Below are 23,428 nucleotides of genomic sequence, written 5' to 3'. Positions count from 1 at the left end.
GTTCTGTGGCACTTTAAAGACTAAAAAAATTAATATTTGTAGGCATAAGATTTCGAGAGACTTCAGCTCTCTTCTTCAGATGGTACCTATTTTCTGTATTACTGCATCTGAAGAAGAGATCTGAAGTCTCTCGAAATCTTATGCCTACAAATATTAAATTGGTTAGTCTTTAAAGTGCCACAGAACTCTCGTCGTTTTTACTACCCAAAAATGTGAATTTCATCAGATAGACATGCATCAGCATGAACATCAGATTCAGAGACAACCATTTATTTTCCCCCAAGGCTCCACAGGCATATATCACTGTAGGGTTGTTTGACCATCCAAATATATCTGATTAATTAGTTATATCTTTATACAGCATTTGGGGGATGGGAAGGAGAGGAACTGTAAAGCATTATTAATACGTTAATAAATATGTACACTTACAGTAAGCCTTTAAAAAATGATCATTTGGTTCAGCCTCTCCCACCCGCAAAGGGGGTCCGGGGCTGCAAAATAAACCACACAGAGAGAGCGAAGGGGGATTTTCCCTCACAGTGTAGACCTTCCCCAGAGCTTTTTGCCATGACAGAATAGCTTTAATGAATGGTCAGTTCCCCAAAGATGATGATGTGCTGAATCAGCCCATCTCATTGGGTCTCTGGCCCTACTCAACCCTGGCATACCCGTGAAAATGGGCAACACATTTCATGCCGCACATGACAGGGGTTGTGAGCTATCCTCTAGACCTGTGATACTCAGATCTCAGTGGTGTAGGAGCCAAATTAGCAATCAACATTACTCACAAGAGCCACAGTAATGAGAATTTATTGTTTCATTTACCATAGTACTATACATTCATATTTAAACAGTATGATAAGAAATATTTAGTTTATGTGTGTGTGTGTGTGTGTGTATATATATATATATTATATACATACTAATATGTGCGTGTGTGTGTATATTCTCACAGCAAAATAACTGAACAAGTATTATTTTATCAACTACAACTGGTTAACATATTAAAAACATCTTGATTGGTTACACTAGAATTACAATCTACAAGAGGAAGAGGTATATAAAGCCCTCTTCCAAGAACATCTTTCCACACTCATGTTGCAAGGGGTCTATGGAACGGCTTTTCTCTTTGGATTTTCAACACGACACTGCTCTCGTTGTATACTAATTTTCTTGCCCTTCTAGAATTTGCAATGTTCACTTCTATACCTGAAAGATTCTTACTATGGAATATAATGGCAAAGCCGTTGGCTGGAGCTATTATTGCCCACAACTGAGCAATCTATCAATCCACAGTGTAATATTTAACTCTTTGAAAAGTCTGAAAACATGAGCTCCCTTAGACAATAATTTCCTCAATGTTTGTTTTTGTTTGTTTGCTTTCATGTTATTTTAACTCCATTTCCCTTCTCCCTGCCCCCCAACCATAATTTTTATTTTCTATCAACTTATTAATAAACTTACAAAGCAACAGAAGCTTTAAATTCCCCCAACCTCAACATGCACCCATGCTGAGGCTGACCAGAACAGAACAGACTTTGCTTCCTCCTAGTGTTGCTACAAGTGGTATGTGCTTTGAAGAGGGCAGAGCATTTGCTCTACCATTTCACATCTAATAGTCTCCACTTCCTCTGCAGAATATACAAGCATTATTAAATTGCCTCAAATTCATTTAAGATACTTGTATTTGTATTAGTTCTAAAACTGGAGATATAAATGAAAGAAACCTGTGGTTTTTTTCTTTTTAAATTCATATGAACCTAATAATACACAAAGAATGCTGACACTTACTCCTCAAGCACATTGAACTCCAGTCTTCCTATGTGCTCCATAGACCCTTCTTAGAGAAAAGGGATTAAAATCTAAATCCAGGTAATTTTTTTTTTTTTTTTAAAATACTAAAACAGCCCTAGGGGAACAGGGAGGACACACAGAACAAGAAAAGGAACAATAACTAACTGCCCATACTCAGGTGGATAACTGGCGGTATTAAAGTAGTGTACAAGACTTTTTCTTTATTTCACTATGTGTAATTTCCAAAGTGTAATTTAAAAAAAATAAAATTGCACAACCCTTAAAAACATTAAAACATCCCATTAGTTATACAAAGAGTGCATTTATACAAAATCATATACATTATCATAGTTTGTAATGCAATGTTTGATTTGACAATAGCCCAATGTAACCCTGTTCATACTTAACTTGGCACCAACTATGTTTCCCAAATTGTAAAATTAATTAGGAGGTTTTCTCGCCTTCTCTATGCTCGGGCAAGCTGTTGATCTGACATTCTCTACTGTTTTAATATTTGGGGGGAAAATTGATAATAACCATCCACTTAAATCGCTTTGGATTTGGTATTAGAACAGTAGATGTCCTAGTATCCAGAGAGATATATTTTGTAGTTTAATCTGTGCAAAGACAAGCATAATAATGAAGAAATCGGAATATCACTCATTTCAAAAACACAGGTTTATTGAACTTAATCTATATGAAGTCAAATAAAATTATTGTGTTGTCATTGACAACTGACAGAGTTTCAGGAAGGATAATTTCAAATAATTGAGTTTACCTTTTCTTAGATGTGATACAACTTGTCATCTCATTTCCAGAAGTTTTATGTATATAGTTCACTCTTTATTCTATTCAGAATAGGTGTCTTGGATAAAGACCTCACATGTTATTCAATAAAATCAAACTAATAATTGGGATTGAGTTTCAACTCTTTTATTGCCACACAATTTAGATAACTGTATTCTTTACCCTCAATCATCTTCTAATGAGGCTTTGGTTTTGCTCTATTAGTTTGTGGCTTATTATTGTTGTATTTGTGATCTTGACATTATGATGGATATATAAAAGCTGAAGAAAAGAAGCTGATGCAGAAAAACCAACTTTCATATACAATTTATAAAAACTGATTTAAAGGAAGACAAATGCTTATCTATACAGAATTATTTTAGAGACACAAGGTGGGTGAGACAATATCTTTTATTCGACCATCTATCACTGGTGAAGAAGACAAGCCTTTCAAGCTTACACAGATCTCTTCTTTTGTCTCTATAACATTAAGTCTTCTGTGCCCATCATGCATGTGCCTCATTAAACAAAAAAACAAAAAAAAATTGTTTAGTAGTGAACACATTTATTTAATGGAATCTGCCCAGAAGGATGTTATGTTTTCTAGCTAGCATTTACAGAACTTTTTCTCTCTCAAACACAAATCATGTTTGAAATATCTAGGTTAAAACTGATCTGGATTGGTTTAGCTTTTCAAAGAAAGATTTTTCAACCCATCTTTATAGAAACTGACAGTGAGATTTATTTAGAAGTGCTTGTGTCGGTTGAGTTTTTAACATATCAATTTCTGGAAAAGGGTATGAATACATAATTATTAAAATATTTGTGAATGGAAAATAAAATTTCAGCTGAATTATTCTGAGGGGGCTATTTTAATCATCACACTTTAGGTGTCCAATTTTACAGACATCTATAAACCAGAAACACACAAAACCAGAAAGAGACAAACGCAGAACTCTCTCATCCAATCTGATTGTAGAAATTCAGCAGACAAAGTAACTAACTGTCATGCTTCTACACAGAATTCCAATGGACACATTTATTTTAACCTTTTTAAATAATGGTAATGTAAAATAAAACCAAAACACTGTTATAAGATCAGTGTCTCATACCTTCACAGTAGATTGTTCCTGTTCTGACTCTGAGACAGAGACATCTGTTGAAATTGATTACTTTTATTTGTACTAAATATCTTGGGCCAAACTCTGACATGCACTGAACATAGCTGCCCACTAGCCAGATTAGAGGAAACTAATTCTCAGATGTAGGAGTATAGTGGAATGTGGGTCACCTCTTTTGTGGCTCCCCTCCAAAAGCAGGAGAAAAGCCACAACAGAGACCCTTTCGGATCCAGAGCAATTTAGAGAAATTCCTAGTCGGGAGACATGGTGCACATATTAATGAGCGCATACAGTCTGATCTGACAATGGCTGCTATTCAAAGCCCTGACAAGAACAAGCACTATTACAGGTTGTATGCTAGGTGCAGATTATAAACCCCTATTTATTTAATCTGTATGGAGAGTAGAATTAGATCTCCTAAAATATTGGCTCAAAGAAGGGAACTGTGTTTACACATGCAAATTTGTTAGTGCATAGGGAAATCTGGCAAGAAAGTCTATGTGGCACAAGGAAATGTAATTCAAAGTGCATAAGAGCAAGATCCTCAACATTACTATGTTACATAGCACTACTGATCCCCTATATTACATCAATGATAAACATTCCTCATTCAAACCTATTTAAGTATATTAGCAGCAGGAACAATGCCACAGGTAAAATCTTATATATGACAGAAAAGGAACTGGGATGAGGCAGAAGAGAGAAGAAAAGGGAAATGTCTGATGACAATTTCCAATTGCAATTATCTTGTTTTGATTTAAAAGAATACTAAGGATGCAATTATATCATCATAAAAGTGTCTTATACCAGTACATCTTATTCCTCTTCCTCCACAGGAATAGAGTGTAAAGCATCTTTATACCAATATAACCATATTTACTCTAGGAAGAACATGCTACTGTGATGCTCTGAAAGTTTCCTGGAAAATAAATGTGTAGATAAGCAAATATACTCTTGACCTAGTGTAAGCAGAAGTACAACTAATCATCTTCATTTCTGTGTACTTGGAAAAGCTGATTGCAATATGTAGCTTCTACTACTCGTCAAAGAAATGAAAACACACAAAGTCTCTATTAAAAACACCATACTTCAATCAAGCAACTATGTCATTGGGTAATAGTGTTTTTTTCTCTTTTGCTTTTCTGCTTGGTTTTGTGTTTGTTTTTTTTGTAGATACAGCATGTGCTCTGTCTGGCATACATTCTGGAAAAATATTGGTTTATAGAGATTATCAAAACTAGTATTTAATGGCATTTTACCATTTTGCTATTACATCAAATATGTTGTTTTGAATGAGCTAAAAGCAGTAATTCTCTCACTGTTACCTGAAAAACTGCCTTATCAAAAGTTACGTTTTACAGTTAGATTTACCTTATGAAATTGTTCACCTTTCAATCTCTTGGCTTTTGCTTCACCTCTTCAGCAGTTTTCCAGTCACCACAGAGGCCTTGACTACACAAAAAATGTTGTACTGATTTAACTAAATTTGTTTACAAAATTGATTTAGTTAAATCAGCACAACCCCTTTCTGTTAAGACTAAACTTAAGTAAGGCTATGTCTACACTACCACTTATATCAGTATAATTTATATTGCTCAGGGGTGTGGATAACCGAGCAACATAAGCACCTGTATGGACAGCGCTGTGTCAGCAGCAGAACTTCTCCTGTCGACACAGCTACCGCTGCTTGTTGGAGAAGGATTAATTGTGTCAACGGGAGAGCTCACTCCCATCGGTTTAGAGCGGTACACTAGAGATTGTACAGCTGCAGTTGCATTAGTACAGCTGCGCCATTATAAAGCTTTCTAGTGTAGACAGTCTAAGTGTCTACACAAGGGGCATGCACTGATTCAATTAAATTGGTTTCTAAGCTCATTTTTAAGTTAGTCTCAGTGACTTTGCAGATGTGCAGAAGGAGATTCTCACTGTCATGAGTGTAATAGTTTGAACTCTTGGATAAGTTAGAGGTAAATAATGTTGTACTTTACTACAAATAGCATCAGGATAGATCTTTAGCAATTCACAGCTAAGAGATTCGGGAGCTAGATACTGGCATAAAGAGATTTCATCCAATGGTGTAACTTACTGGAAGCTGATCTAGATATAGTGCTAGTAAAGAACTGCCAAGATTTTCTGCTTGCTGTTTTGTTCAAACATTTCAGTCTCAGCTCCCTTTAAAGTACAGGTGGCTGCACTGGAGGGCCCTCAGGGTATATAGAGGTCTTAAAAACTTTACAGTTCAACAGCATGTCACAATACATGCTCAATGTGTGCTCACCAGCTAATGTGTCATTTGATCCTTGGTTTCTACAGGCTGTCCTTTGTTACTACCATTCTCTTTTTCTCCCATTCTGTTTTACCCTCTGCTACTGTTTGCTAATTCACCATAGCACTTCCTACAGGAACTGAAAGTGCATGAGAATTTCCAACACCACCCAGAGAGATCCTTGTGATAAATTGGTTTAAAGGAAAATAGTTTTTTGGAAATCATAAGTAAATTACACAAGTTTTCTAATTTCTGCATCTTTAAATAGCACCATCGATGTACACATGGTTGTATGATAGGCTTACTTTGTCAACAAATAAGTTCCTCAGTCAAAGATCTAGCACTCTGAATGTATAGTAATTGTACACAGTGCAATGCAATGTAGTACAAAACAGAGTGTTATCTGTAAAGACAGAAAGCTTCATGAAATAACTGACTTTTTAAACATTTCAAGGTACTAGCTAGGATCATCAAAGGGTACTACAATGCAGCCTATTTTGTTCCAGAGTCTAAAGCTGAAGTGCCTCAATAATCTTTTCTTACATAACAGCCAATCAAATAAAGTGATTTTTAAGATGGAAGTGCTAAAATGATTGGAGAGAACGATCCTCCTACTGGCAGAATTACTAGCAGGATAAAGTTAAGTAAAAGAGTCAAACATGCTGTATTTAGACAATATGTTTCTCTCAAGCAAATCTGCCATAATGAGCAGCAAAACTGTTCTCAGGATGATTATTGGCCAAAGTGTTCTAGTTAACTATTGTTTTGATTCCTGTATTAATTATAAATTAACATTGTTACTGTATCAAACTGCGCGGTCTGGCTAAAGATTTTTGGAGCTCCTCTTTGATCAGTCAGTCAACCTTTTCATTGCTAATGTGAGTTATGTGATAAACCTATTCAAGGCTGTAGAATATGATGTGCACTTGAAATTGATACCTTTATCTGGGCTGAGAGATCTGTCACCAATCAATCTTTTGGATGTTTTCAGAGACACAACAAACAAGAGACAATAAAACACTGAACAATGGAGAGTTCACTCCGTTATCTTCTCATCTTCCACTACTCACAGAACATGCTATGTGCTATACCTATTTGGATAGAATCATTAAAGACCAAAAAAAAAAAAAAAATCATCTATTGTACCAATACTTCACCAAAATCCTTGTTTTCTGTAATTAATTTATATTAATATGCAATTTAAGAAAAGAAGAAGGAATTGATAGGTACTTTACCTCCCTATTTTACGAACAGCAAGGAATATAATAGAATACTGTATATTCAGTAGACAATAGATACACAAGCAGATGCTAGTTTACAATTTTGAGTAAACCAGAAACTCAATTACAAACACTATGCTTTAAATCTAGCTTTTAAAAAGGTCGGTGATAACAATGGATAGCAATAACTCTTAGGCAAATATTAAAATAAAAAACATACTATACTGGTTAGTACCATCTCAGCCATATTTATTGTTTTATTAATTAAAAAGACACCAATTGCTGAAAATTAAGCATCTCAGATTTTTAATATATATTAATACAATATTTTATTAGAATAACAAACTCATTTATAATATTTACTAAGAAAATTAGACGTCAGCTTCTCTAAGACTATTAGCTTCACATTTGTGCCACCACTCATCAGGCATATTATTTCATCTCCTGTGGAAATATCCACTGAAAAATTGTATTAGTTAACATATTAAAGATTTATTCTTATAAAATTTCTTATTTATATAAACATCTGAGCTGTAGGAACACACACACACACACACACACACACACACACACACACACACACACACACACACACACACACTTCTATTTATTTCTTCATAATCTAATCTAAAAAAAGAGGTGACCTGATTTTGGTTTTAAAAATGTGACATAAAAACGTGCTCTTCCGCAGAAATATTTAAAAACAAAAAACAAACAAAAAAAAAAAAACCCCAACAACCAACAACCACCCACCACTGGCATAATGAATTTGTGGATACAGTGGAAAATAATTCTTGGGAAAATAAGGGATATCTTTTACACCATGTTGTGATTTCTCTGTTTTCTATTGGAGTGACTATATTCCAATCCAGTCTATTTCTCCCTTGCAGCATATTTGTTTTCAAGAAAAATGGCAGTCATTTCAAATAAAAATTTCAATCAATTTCAATTCAATTCAAAATCAATTTCAAAATCAAACATAAGTAAAAAATAAACAAGTTATTTAATCTACATTAGAACCTGTAAATTAAAAAGGAAGGAAAGGGAATAAACATGAACTCCCAGAATCAAAATCAAAAACACCAGAAAAACAGAATATCTTTGAACTTTACAATAGCTTGGAATGGTCTAATTCTTTTGGCTGTATAATAAATGAAATTAATAATTTGAATTAAAAGGTCATTAAAGTATGTAGCAATCTAGTTTACATTCACAAAAAAATGCTTAATTTTGTAAAACCAACGTATGAAATAGCTATTAAATATCATTAGACAAAATTTTATCCAAAATTATAGTTAACAGCGTGCTTCGTTTTAAAAAAATCTATGTTAGCATATTTGACTTAATTTTTTTCTAATCACAAAATTACTTGTTATATGCTTACACGGGTATCAAGAACATGACCTGTTTTGGATTTTTGCTTGTACTTGTGATTTATCTGGAGTTTTATCTGCTTTAGAATTTATCTTCAAGTACAGTGTACTCCCCCGCACATCTGTCTGTCCATATCCATCTATTGTCTCTTCTCTTATACTTGGATTGTAAGCTATTTGGGGTAGGAACCATCTTATTGTTCTGTTTGTACTGCACCTAGCACAATGAGGTCCCAATCCATTACTATAACTCCGAGGAGTGACGGTAATACAAAGTATGCAAATGAATGAATGAATGAATGAATGAATTGCCAGGAATTTCTTAGGTAAGGATGACAAATCCATACCTAATGTCATATATTTAGAGGGAAGAAAGGTATGAATTAAGCCTCAACTTTATAGTCACAGTTTTCTTAAATCAGCCCCTTAAAAATGAGAGAAAAAGGGAAAAGAATATTGTGGCATTTGAGGATATGAAATGTTATCAACCTCCTCCAAAACATTACACAACACACACAATACAGGCACAGTTAAATGAGTTAGACCAAAATACGAGCTTTCATTGGTTTTATCTATCCATCTTTTAAATCTTCAGCCAATCTCTCTTGCTCAAATACTAAACTTCTTTCTGTCCCTTATTCTTTAACTATACTAGAGCAGGGTGGCAGATCCTAAACCAATATTGCCTCTACTACTTCACCATAACATGATGAATTAAAGACTAAGGGCCATTTGATGCTTTTTGATATAAAGGCAGAAGGAGCCAAACAAGAGACACTGTAAACATATCATATGTACTTTGTGAATACTAAGTTGCACAAACCAAAGGCAACATAACTAAGACCACATTACATATGAACAAAAACCCCAAGAAGAATGATTTGTACACTCCACTGCTTTGTGTGTACCTGATGTTGCAATAGCAGACAGGATGTATGCAAGTACACACACAGTATTTTCAACCCTTTGACTCCCTAGAAATCAACTGATATATAAGTAGAAATTCACCACCAAAATGCATACCAGCTGTTGATAGCAAGTTATTGTTGCTAAGGGCAGCAATAATTTGCTACATCTTTTCTATACCATATTAAATTTTGCATCAAGAATCTCACATGATACAAGTTTGCATTTCTCCTCTCACAGTACCACAGAGCACACCCTCATTTTTTCTATTTCCAGTTCTTCTATATAAAACATTTGAGGTGAGACAAATTATTGTCTCCCATATTTACTAGAACAGTAGTTTTCAACCTGTGGTCCAAAGACCCCTGGGAGTCCACCCACTATGTCTAAGGGATCTGCAAAAGGTAATCATTACAACAGGACATTAGTTTTCAACTTGGGAGTCCGCAGACTATGTCTAAGACTTCCAAAGGGGTCTGCACACCCATTTGAAATTTTTTACTGGTCCACAAATGAAAAAAGGTCAAAAACCATTGTACTTGAAATTCTAAAGCAGATAAAACTCCAGATAAATCACAAATACAAGCAAAAATCCACAACAGGTCATGTTCTTGATACCATTGTAAGCATATAACAAGTAATTTTGTGATCAGACAAAATTAATTCAGATATGCTAACACAGATTTTTTGAAAAGGGAGGTTAAAATAGTCATTTTGTAAAATGTAGGTGTGTGAGTCATGTAATGTAAACACTCCAAGGAATTAGATGCTCTTTAAAAAAAACCCATCAGGTTTAGTTATGAAGTAATAATTAGAGTTCTTATACATGGTTATAACTCTAAATACTTTAACTGTTAATAGACACTTCACCTCTCTGTGTCTTCATTTCCTCAGCTGTAAAATGGGGATATTGATATTTTCCTCATTTGTGAAGTGTTTTTGAGATCTATTCATGAAAAATGCTATATCACACAGAGGTATTATTACTAAGAGTCCAAAAAATGCAGTAAGAATCTTAATCCTTTTTCTTTTTGTTCAATACGTCTGTTGCATTTTATTTGTTCAAGGAGTGTAAATTTTACAAACTGGAAAGACCCTTATATTATAGAAGCCTGAGAATTTTGGATCACATTGTTTACTTATCTCTTATTTTTCAGCCAAATTCATCACTTGGCAAAAGCAAGCATAACTCCACTCATGTTAATGGTGCTACACCCACTTACAGCAGCAGTGAATTTGCCGCTTACTGTGCTGTAGATGAGAACATTTTTCTCGTAATGATCAATTGCGAGGAACATCAACAAAAGTAATATACTGATCAGTTTCCTCCACAGTTCCTCTAACAATGATCAATCAATAAAGCTAAGAATTTCACAACTTGCCTGAAATACAGCTAGAATTATATGACATTTAGTACTGTATTTTCAAAAGGATGCAAAAAGTTCCATATTTAGTTAAACTCAAAAATATTTAGTGAATTCTGGAATGAGAAGCAGACTTAACTATGTTCACAACGGAGACACAGTGACAGGCAAAGATAGACAGAAATATTTAATATTCTATTGTACAAACTAGCCAAAAAAATTGAAGTTTTTTCCGATTAGAATGTTATAAAGGAAGATCCTTGCAAATTTACTAAAATTCATGTATCATTTATATAGAGAGTTTATTTATTCTTCTATTTTAGAAATAAAGGAAAAAGGCAAACATAGAAACTAATTCCCTGATCCTGCAACATATAGCACATGAGCAGACTGCTGCACCTGTAAAATGCAGCTTTCGCAGGCACAGCAGTCTGCCCACATGCTACAAACTACAGGACTGAAGGCAGAATATGGTATAAATATAATGATATTTTTATTCATTTCAATTTTCTCTGTCATTTTGATATCAAGTGCATTTCATATATGTTTGATGTCAAAGCTCAATAATTAAACCAAAATATGAAATAATAAACAGTACAACACAAAAGCATGTGGATATTGCTGGACTGACTTTGATCTCAGCAGATAGGGACTATAAGGTAGTGTAATACAGGATACAAATTTGAGGCTAATTCCGAAAAGCTTTCCATAACAAAAAATAATAAATCTCCCTTCAATTCATTTAAATGCTTGCCTGGCATCTTTAGAAAGCATGAATGATCAACTTTTAGAGGATCAAGAGCAGAAGATTAAATTTAGTGCTCTTCTTTCATTATCTGATGAAATTTTTCCCTTAAAGTCCATTTGGTATTTATGTACAATTTTATATAAAGCCTCATCTAGTCTGATAGCACTTTTGGGGATAGCCTCCCTGGTTTAAAAAAAAAACAATATATAAAATAAAGATACTTATAGAATATCCATTTCAAATGATTCTACTTAGTACAATAATGGGGTTATTTCCATTTGAGGGCTTTATCAGAACCATTGGTCCTAGTAATTTACTTTGGGCTATGCTCTGGATAGCTTTTATTGTTTGATTATCTATAACATCTCATGGATTGTTCTCATAGAGTGGGCAATTTTAGGTGACCTAGAAAAATGCTAATTTGATCTTTATTTAGAGTGGAGAGGAAGACAGACCAATGTATAGTTTCTAGAATTTTGCTTGGATTTCTGTATCTTATTTTAGGCTCCTCTTTTCTCTTATTTATCATCTGACTCTTTATGAGTTGATCTGCTAAATCTTATCAGCCATATTTCCCTCTAATTGGGTTTACGATGGAATTCAGTCAATAATTCTCTGCATAGTGCTGTTAATTTTTCCCCAAGAGGAATTATCTCTATTTCTATTTTGTTAGGCTTTTATGTTATCCATGTCTTTTTCTAAATGATAGAGGCTTGAAAAATCTGTAAATCAGAACAGACTAAGATACTAGCATAGTGGTAATAAAACAACAGGCAGATTGCAACGAATGTCTCTATCATCTTTAAAAGAGCTATTCAGTAGATTTTTCTTTTAAAGGTCATCTGCAAAGGTAAGGTAAAAAAAATTTAGTAACTTCATCTAGTTGTGCTGAGCGCCTCCAGGGAGGTTAAGAAATATTAATAACTAAGCTTCATTTTTGTTTGTTTTTGTCTTTCAGGTCCCCAAAAAAGTACTTCTCTACCACAATCCAGTTTTGTTACAATGCTGTAGTGTGTACCATGGTGAGACATCACAGATTCTATGCAAATCTGATTCAAGGAGACAGAGCACATGGGGTGGACTGAGCTGTGGGTGGATGAGGTAAATCCTTATGTATTACATATCCTTCCAAAATATTTCATTTAATACTTTTTAGAATGAAAACTCAATTTTAGATGATTCACTGGGTGACCCTCAGACTGCTTCTGAGAGATATTCAGTGCATATTGGTAAGCTAAAGAGCATTTAGTATTTTACCTGGTTAGGGTCTCTTTCTAATTTCCTTAAAATTATGTGTGGGTTTTTTAAACAGCATATCATTAATACTGCATACTTCAAATAAAACCTTCTTGGGGTTGTTCTCTGCATCTTATTCTTTTCTATATAAGATTAGAGATTACTGTTCCAGTTCACTTTGTGTTGTATTCTGCTATTCTATGGGTCCTATTTAAATGTAGTAGTCTAATCTCAAGTACAAACCATGCCTATATGAGTAAAACATATAATCATCTTCTAAGAATGTGCACTTAAAAGCCCTTTCCATTCGAGGATCTCAAATCGCTTTACAATACATTATTGAATTAGGCCACAACACCTCTGTGAGATAGGTAAGCACTATCTATTGGACAGAAAGAGAAACAAGCACAGAAAGTTAAGTGACTTGCCCCAGGTCCCACAAGAAATCTGTGGTAGAAACAGAAATAGAATCCAGGTCTCCTGACTCCAATCCAGGGCTTTAGTCAAACGGCCATCACAACTTTCTACAACGCACACAGGATATCAAACAAAAACAGACTGTAACAAAAATCCTCGTAAGCCATTGTATCAAATAACCTGCCATAACACTGGGTTCAAACATAACTCCTATATTGTTTCATTTGCTTATTTAAAAAAAAAACAAAAAAACAAAAAAAACAGTATAATATAATCAACCTAAGGTAGACATTTTGCCATCAGAATAATTCAAAGCATTACAGAAAAAGGAACACCACAATTCATATTTTATATTGCCTTTTCTGTTCTTTTTCTGCTTCTCCATATTGGCCTGTGCTTTTCTTATCAGAATCTGTGTCATTGATTAATCTTTTGACAGCACATCTACAACAGTGTTATATAATCAGGTAAATAAGGTCAGCTCTTTTTTTCCCCTTTTTCTTTTTTTCAAGTTTATTTGTGATAGAGACAGACAAAACTAGTTTAATTAAATTGGGAAAGGCAGTAGCTTGCTGCTACTGCAAATGAGCAGGTGCCTTTTTTCTTTAAAAAATATGATAAGCTTATTTAAAAGTATTAAAATGTGACAATTATAACAAACTTCGTACATTTTATATATATCCTATTTGAAGACTCACTGATACAGATACTGCATTATATATCCTGCACATGATTCGTGAACTAAAACTATACCAAGGATCCTGAAGTGTAACCTGTTCATTTAAGTGTTAATAATCCACTAGTAGGGCTCACTTTCCTTAATTTTTAATAATATTCTAATGAAAAATCATTGCACAGGTTCACTTAGCAAAACAAAAGGTTTGCTAAATTGAAAAATAGGTTTTATTTTATTTATTTTGTATTCTCACATGGATTGACGAAAATATGGAAGAACCAATCTGAAAAGAATATAAATTATCTGTGATTTATGATTACCAGTAATTTCTTTCCACATACTTTGCAACGGGAATGAAAGAAGTTGCAGTGAATACATTTGAAGAAACAGGACAATATAATAAAAGCTAATGTGTATTTTGACCCAACTCTAAAGAACTTCTTGTAGTTCATAAATTCTTTACAAAAGGGCTAGCTGGAATATAACTGAATGGGTTTCTAATCAAAGTGCATATACTCACTGAGCTCCAACAGGGAAACCAAACGCTTTCCTGCCGAGTACATGATCAAGTAAAATCTATAAAATATTCTGAAATTAAAAGTGCAGGGCTGCTATAGTTTGGAGGGAAGTTTGCCATCTCCTATTCAGACATAACAACACTTACCATCTTTTAATTTGTATTATTTTCTATAATCTGCCACTAAATATCTAAGGGTACATCTACACTGAAAGCAGCAAAGTCCCTGTCAGATCAACTTATCTGGATCAACTGAGCCGTCAGTGTAGACCCGCTCAATCCATCAGGAAGTCGACGTACTAAAACCACCTCCTCAAGTGGCGTAATGCTGCATCAACAGAAACATGGTTCCTGTCGGCGCAATGCAGTGAAGACATCACGCAGAACAGAAGTACTGCAGTCTATGGGACTTACACAAGCTACTCTGCGTAGCTTGCATAACTCCTGTCGACTGTTGCTGAATAGCTGGGTAAGTGTAGACCAACCCTAAGATGAATTGACTTTTGATTGTTATATCTAAGTGTAATCCAGGGACCACTTGATGCCAACTGGCAAAAGGCACAGACAGGATGGTTTTACAGGGATCCCGAGTCTGATACCTACATCACAGTTCGCAAAATGGGGCATGTGAGGTCTCTACGAAGAGCCAGTAACACAGTGGTCATCACGACCATTGTGAAATGTATGTAAGGATAATATTTAAGGAGTTATCTACCTGTACTGGAAACTATGGTTTTTAAGGTCAGTGAGTTAAAGTAGTTCACCAGAAGATGACAAATGTTCCTTTCAGACAGGAGGTAATAGATGTTTATCCCTCCATCTGGCTATATGTATACTGAGTACGGTATGGTTCCCAATGGATGCCTATTCACACAACGAGCCAGGTCCTAACCAAAGTTGCAAAATTTACAAGAAAGAAACCTCTAGTGAAAAAATAACCACAACCAAATGGTGCAGGGGTCCTGTTTACAAGTAAAATCAATGGACAGCTGAAATATATATAGGGATATTGGGGTGTACACAGTATTCTTCACGTAGGAGACAATTTGTCCGAGTGTATGTCTCATGAACAGAGGGAAAAAACTGGGAGGAAGACTTTGGCTAAGGAAGCTAAGATCTACAGACCTTTAAAGTATTTTGTTAGTTAAGTCTAGGCTCTAGAATGTGTTGTTTTATACGTAACCATTTGATTCCATTAATTCTACTTGCTGCTTCTTGAATCTCAAGTACATCTTTGTTAGATAAATTTATAAGATGGCAGGATGGCAAAATTAGGAAGGGTAGCATAGTTAGGAATGGGATGGAATATCCTTCATTGATTATATCCAGTACCCATTTGTCCAAAGTGATAAGCATCCAAGATGGCAGGAATGGAGCTAACGGGTTGCCAAACTGATGGTCTGTTTGTGATGTTATAGACTGGAGGGACAGGTGGAACAGAGGAGGTGTTCACGGGCCCTCGACCACACCTCAAAATTGTTGTTTACTAGAAGATCCACGAGGCATTGATACTTGTGCAGTGGGCTGCCTGCAATTATTGTGGTTGTTGGGGAGTGTTGATAGCGGCATTGGTTGTCAAAGTGCCACTGAGGATAGATATGTTGAGGCCAGGATTGTGGAAAAAGTTGGTATTCCCCTGATCTCCTCTTTGGCAGTGGGATCTATGTACCCAGCAACCTCAGTGTAGCCCTGGAATTTTTTAAAGAGTTGTCAGTGCGCTCTGAAAAAAGTTTTTGACCGTCAAACGGTAGGTCTTTGACTGTTGTTTGTATGTCCTGGGGGAATCCCAAAAGCTGTAATCAGAATGCTTGTCACATTACTACCATTGTAGTGATGAATCAAATGAGGCTTGGAGAGCTGTGCGGGCTATTGGATGGCCTTCCATTATTAAAGGTAAGAATTGGTCTTTCTTGGCCTCTGGGAAATCCTGCCATAAAAACTCCTCTAATTTAGAGTAGCTGATGTAATTGTATTTCACCGTGAGCGCCTCGTAGTTAGAAATTCTAAACTGGAAGGTGGCGGAGGAATAGGATTTCCTACTGAAGAGATCCAAAAATTTCGAATTCCAGACAGGATGGGCACATCGGCATTGATATGATCAGTTCTTCTTCTGCACTATGTTGATAACAAGCGAGTTCGGGGCAGAGCATGAAAATAGGAACTCAGTGTTCTTTGCCGGAACATATTTCCTATCTGAAAGTTTGGAAGTAGGCAGTATAGAAGATAGGATCTGCCATAAGAGGTTGGATGGCTCATATAAGGCACTATTAATGGGTAGTGCAATTTTTGCCTCTGAGGAGGGGTTTAAATATCAGTCAGTTCGTGTTGTTGGCCTTTAACCTCCTCCAGTTGATTATGTAGCTTGTCTGCCACTCTGTGGAATAGCTCCTGGAAATGATCTAAGTCATTGGCTGCAGTAGGTGGTGTGGCATGAGGGCCCCATCAGGTGAGGATGATGAAAAATGTAGGGCTGGTGGTGCCTCTTCCTCCTGTTCATCCTCATGTTCCTCTTCGTACCCATGCACTGGTTCTTGTTGCTGTGCCTGAGGAGAGTGTTCGTCTGGAGGTCATGAGATCATTGAAGATGGACTAGAGGTAGGGCGTTGTATTTGCGGTGATGATGGGTTACCAAACTGAGCCCTACACATGGCCCAAGGGTCCCAATATGGCCAGTTAGGTGGAAGCGAGATGTGTGGTTGCATCCAAGGAGGACGTTGCCAGGATGGGGTACCCTGAAGTGTTGAAGGGTACATTTGCAAGCAGAAGCTATCTGCCCTGATGCTGATGGGGTAATAGAGTCAGCTGTCTGCATGACAGAGAGTGAAGCACGGCTTGATAGAAGTGACTGCGAAACTTGCAGTGGGTCTCCTTTGAGAAGTCGAGGCTCTGGAGTATCAGATACTGTTAATTCTGAAATGTGTCTGAACTCCTGTGGCATCAACGTTGCTGCTGCAGTACACAGTGCCATGGTGTATTTTTCAGGATGGCCGGCAGGTGACACCTGAGTATGGATGAGGTCAGAGCCAAGGTCTTGGTCAGGGCCAACTGCTTCTTCAGTGTCAATCTTGGTGCCATGGGCTGCTTCAGACCCACAAAGGGTCTTGGAGCAATAGATGAAGTAGAGGCTCACACTGGTCACCACACACAGAAGGCTGTGTGTTCGGTTTTTTTGAGGAGATGTGGCCCTTGTCAGAAGCTGATGACACCACGTATTTGGCTGGGAACAGCGTTCTGGCTGATCTTTTTTCCCCTCAGCCCCATCAGAGGGTGTTTTCCTCTTTCCCAAGTGCGGAGAATGAGAACTGGGCAAAGAGGTGAGGTAATATTTTTCCAAAATGGAAAGTGGGAAAAAGAAAACAAAAACCTACAATATGCTAATGATTGTAGGGTTGTAGAAAAATAAAATAAAATAGTAAAAGAGAAATGAATGCTAGTAAAAATGTTTTTTTTTTTTTTTTTTAAAAGGGCAGAAGAGGAGAAAGGAGAGAAAAATGAAAGTCTCTCTGAGGGAGAATATATTACGTAAGAATATCTAAGTCAGATGAAAAATGGGCTCTCCTAAGGGTTCCATTCCAGACCAAAGGCGGTAGAGAAGGAACTGAACATGGCCAGACCACACAGCGGTATATATACCTCCTGCATACCTCGCAAGGCATGAGAGATGCGCATGTGCGGTCCAACAGGCACTGCTATTGAAGATCTCTGACTCCAGACGCAAAGGCACTGCAGAACCTATAGTGGAGCACCCACGGGGATGTCACTCGAAGAACAGTTCTCGCTCAGCCACGTACCACTCACTCTGCAATAAACACTGAGCTCCCCTGGTTTACTACAGGATTTTCAGTTTCAGACACCAACCCAGAAGGTTGACTGACCAGAAACTATTCTTGAACATCTGAAGTTATTCTCCCTGTTCCTGTTGTTACAAAATCCATAACTGGGGGGAGGGGAAGGGCTAGAAGACAATTGCATGAAGCTTTCTCCCATTTTCTTAATTCACAGAGCAGTATGCTGACAAGAGTGAAGCATAAGGGCACAGCTGTGATTTATAAAAGATAATGGAAACCTCCACAAAAATTAGAACATGCTAATATACCTTAAAAAAAAAACAGAGAGAGTCCTGTAGCACTTTAAAGATTAACAAATTTAATTTCTGCAGGCATAAGTTTTCATGGGCTGCAACCCACTTTGTCAGATGCAAGAAACAGAAATCAGATAGGGGGTATATATATACATCCAAGGGTAAGGAACAACACTGGGGAGGGTAGGTGTTAGCAAAGTCCATTCAGTTAGAGTAGATGAGGCCTATTCACAACCATTGATTAGAAGATGAGAATGTGTGAACAGTGACAATTACTTTTTGTAATAGAGATAACCATTCCAAGTACCTATTCAGACCCAGTTTGATCATGTCAAGTTACAGACAACCCCCCAACCTGAAACAAATATTCACCAGCAACCGTACACCATACAACAAGAACGCTAACCCAGGAACCTATCCCTGCAACAAACCCCGTTGCCAGCTCTGCCCACACATCAACTTTAGTGACACCATCACAGGTCCTAACCACATCAGCCACACCATAAGGAGCTCATTCACCTGCACATCTACTAATGTAATATATGCCATCATGTGCCAGCAATGCCCCTCTGCCATGTACATTGGCCAAACCGAACTGTCATTATGCAAAAGAATAAATGGACACAAATCAGACATAAAATATGGTAACATCCATAAACGAGTCAGAGAGCACTTCAATCTCCCAGGACTATTTCTTGCATCTGATAAAGTGCGTTGCAGCCCATGAAAGCTGATGCCTGCAGAAATTAAATTTGTTAAGTCTTTAAAGTGCTACAGGACTCTCGTTGTTTGCTGTATACAGACTAACACGGCTACCCCTCTGGAACTAATATACCATAGTTACCTTCACATTCATTAGCACGTTGTACGCTAAACATTGGCTCTGTCATCATCTTACTACAAAAGAATAGAACAGAACAGAATAGAATAAGAATAGAATATTTCCAAGGACAGATCTGTTTCTCCAAGCAGAAGGAAAAAAAAGAGGAAGAGTGTCGGGACACTATATTTACACTACAGCGGGTCTGACTGTGGAGAGAATGAGATATGAAGGTCTACCTTCATTAACACAAAGACTTTTAGAGAAGCTGGAGACACAGTATGATGCAGACATTTAAAAGGAACTTTCCACAGCATCTTTACTTTCCAGATAGTAAATATAAGCTGTGCTACATAGCAAACAATTTACTTTATTCAGATAATTGATAATCTTCTTACTAAATAAAACTGTCAATATTAAACCAATCAGCCTTTTGCAGCTTGTTTTGCATTGTAAGACAGTCGTCATACAAATTTTTATGCATTTTATACTACAGAAAAATAACCTAATATACTAATCTAAACTATGCTGTGAGTCATAATAAACTTCACGAATTTGTGCTAATCACAGGAGTTGTATCAAGGTGTGTCCATCTGTCACATTAAATCTTGAATCTGTTACTGATCCAACTGTTGAGAGTTCTCTCTCTGCCTCTGACAGGCAATTTCCCAAAGAAAGAGCAACTAGCTGCTAACAGATCTTAAAAATCCAATGGGCTTGGAGAGCATTTGCTTTAAAAAAATTTTTAAAAAGATTTTCTTTTTGACAGAAATCAATGAATGGCCTCTTCAACATAGCAAAAAGGGAGATTCGGCTCTTCCTACAACGTAAGTCTCTGCAGAACAGCAGAATGCCAACAGTAGAGTCACATTTCTCACTCATTCGTTGGGTATATTAGTTTTTTCATGCTTACAATAATCTTTGCAACACTTTTGTGTCCAATGTATCATAACAACATACTTAAGAGTTTACAAAACCACATCTTCACAGAAAGCTAATGAAACCTCCCACAGCTACTGTTGTTTCATACATGGGATTTATTAAAGGAGAAATTAATATCACAGCCAACAAGACTAATTTTTATTTTCTAAATGGTAAAACGTGTTTACTTGTATTGACAATTAATTGAAAATCACTGCTACAAACTTTGTAACTTATGAAAAGACTATAGTATATAGAGCAATAATCATTGCCCAGTTCTTAAAAGAATAATTCACAGAGCAGAATGCTGTCAAGACTGAAGCATCAGGGCACTGCTGTGATTATAAAATAAAGGAAACCTCCAAAACAATTAGAACATACTAATATACCATAGTTACCTTCATACCATAGTTAGCTTGGATACCTATTGACTGAATAAAGTAATTGATCTACCAGAGAAATTAATATTGCATGATCAAAAAAAATCAAATTAAAGTAACAAATGAATTTATGTATAAAGTGGAAAAAATATTCCTATAGCTTTTGTTTCCAGTGAAATAGAAGCACATTTCATTTCTTAAGACATCTGTAGGAGGGAAAAGGCAGAGAAACTGCAGACTACCTGAAGAGAATCGAATCTGAAAGGGATGTTCAATATTATAGATCAGTGGTGCTCAACTCTTCCAGACTCCTGTACCCTTTTCAGAAGGCTGATTTGTCTCGTGTACCCCCAAATTTCACCTCACTTAAAAACTACTTGCTGAAATAATCACACAAAAATACAAAAGTGATTACTATTATTGAAAAATTGCTTACTTGCTTATATTTACCATACGATTATAAAATAAATCAATTGGAATATAAATATTGTACTTACATTTCAGTGTATAGTATAAAGAGCAGTATAAACAAGTCATTGTCTGTATGAAATATTAGTTTGTACTGACTTCGCTAGTGCTTTTTATGTAATTTGTTGTAAAACTAGGCAAATATCCAGATGAGTTGATACCTGGAACCTGTAACACCCTGATTGAGAAGCACTGTTATAGATAATGTAGCAGTTTACAACTTCACAGTATTTTGGAATCAGACAACTTCTTCAGATGACTGCTCAGGCAAGCTGCAACATTAAACAATGCCATACTAATTAAACAAACGTGATATTAAAACTGGATGTGATTTTCCTGCCTATATTTTATCAGTTGTAAAAGCTTATTACCTTAAGTTACAATATGCTGAAACAGTCTACCCTTTATACCTATGAATAGCTAACTAAAAGTTTATCCTATCCAGTGAGCTTTCTTCTAGTACTATATAAATGAAGTGTCTCACTGCACATGAACACAACTCATCCCTTTCTCCCTTCAGTGCCATGCTGTTGATGAAATGAAGCATCTTGGCTTTGTATTTTAGTAAAAATGTTGCATAAAGAAGAAAAAAAAAATTTAAATCACAACAAAATTGACCTTAATATGGATGTTCTCCATAAAAGCATATCAAAAAGAAGGAAAATGTGACAAGTTACAAGATTTATTTTCTCTGAGAGAACTATGTCAACCAGTCCATTTACTCCTGCATTGCCCGTTACATAAAGCCCAATCCTGCAAGACTGTGGGCACGGAACTCTCATTTGCCCTATTTTAATTACAGTTCCACATGAAAAAGAGCTGGATGGATCAGGCCCTAAAATACAAAGCAGTTACAAACAGGCAATTACAGACTGGATGGCAGAAAGCTCCCACTTATAGGTGTTCCTTCCAAAAATGATTGCTCCACAACTTAAACTCTTACATTTAATAATAATATCTTGACTTTTTTATTATTGTCAATGTAATGGCTAAGGAAAAATACTGAGTAGGCCAGAGTGGCAGACATACTTAGCTGAGTGGAAGAAGGAGAAAATCCTGGCAGGTAAGTAATTTTTTCTCTTACAGGGTACAATTCAAATCAGTGGAAATTGAAAAGATTCAAACACACCATATCAGGAAATATGAAAAGAGAAAGAAAATCAGCTTCAAAACAACTATTTGCTTTCAATTACATCACAGAGCCCACCCTCCCCAAAAGCTGAATCTGAAAAGACCTGAAAATCCAGTTTATATCATTTTGTTTATATGATGGAGCAACTCTGCATGCATTATTTTGTTGGGGTATGTGGATTTATTTATTAAAGGGGGTTCAGAAAAGGGAAATGAGAATGATTAGGGTCCTAGAAAAATCTCATAAAAGCAGATTGAAAAATAGATTATTTTTGAGAGGAGACAAATAAAAGGTGATATGATCAAATATATACAATTATGAATGGTATCAAGAAGGTAGCTCAGAAGCTTATGTTTTCCTTGTCTAATAACACAAGATCAAGGGGACACTCAATGAAGCTGAAAGGTCACAAATCCAAACCTGGTAAAAGGAAATACTTTTTCACACAACAACATGTACTTAAACTGTAGAACTCTTTGCCATCTGATGTTGTTGAGGCCAAGAATTTAGCAAGATTCAAAGAACTAGACATTTATATGGATAAGATGACTATCCAGAATTATAATAGTTAACGTTATTATGTTTGTTAATGCTAAACAAAGAGTATGGAAGGGAGATAAATATCTCACGTTTCAAGTTTTCTAATTATTTTCTAATTATTAGAGTAGTGGTTCATGCCTGGCCCCCTTGCTGCCCAGGCCTTCAGCACCCACAAACCACTTCCAGACGATGGCTTCGTGCTCCACCAGTGTGCTTTATTTACAACAGGTTGCTTACCACCTTCTATATACCCAGGTCCTACTAGTCACAGGGGTCTTACAGATTCAGCCTCCAGTCAAAAAGGTGTTCACAACCTTCCCTTGCTGTAGCTTGCCTCTCCCTTCCTTCCAGCATCCTCTTCCTAGGAGCTTTTATAGCCCTCCCCACGTTTTACAGCTATTCCTAATTCCTTCCTTCCAGGCCCACTTGCTCAGATGGCTCCAATCTACCCTTAATGAGGGCTCAGTAGCAGCGGCTAACCCAGCCTTGGTGGTAGCACCCTGCTACAATTAGGAATTACGATGAAACCTTCCTGGGAGAGAGATTATCCCCCATATGCCTACTGTGGGGTTTCGTGCACCTTACTTTGAAGCATCCTGTGTGGGTCACTCTTAGAAACAGGAAATTGCATTAGAAGGACCACAAATCTGATCCAACATAGT

The 23,428-nt window shown here is 36.3% G+C and overlaps 1 protein-coding gene and 1 pseudogene across 4 annotated transcripts in view; one reads left to right on the top strand and one right to left on the bottom strand.

The window, feature by feature from the left end:
* The window catches only part of MED13L (mediator complex subunit 13L), a 361,336-nt gene that overhangs the window by 240,562 nt on the left and 97,346 nt on the right, over positions 1-23,428 (bottom strand). The window lies entirely within an intron of this gene.
* Positions 14,750-23,428, top strand: part of LOC137154539 (actin, alpha cardiac muscle 1-like) — a 39,006-nt pseudogene continuing 30,327 nt past the window's right edge.

Source organism: Emydura macquarii, unplaced genomic scaffold, assembly GCF_026122565.2.
Source record: "Emydura macquarii macquarii isolate MOO-44397 ecotype Brisbane River unplaced genomic scaffold, CSIRO-AGI_Emac_v2 contig_1254, whole genome shotgun sequence".
NCBI classification, from domain to species: domain Eukaryota; kingdom Metazoa; phylum Chordata; order Testudines; family Chelidae; genus Emydura; species Emydura macquarii.
This window is presented reverse-complemented; position numbering and strand designations above follow the sequence as displayed.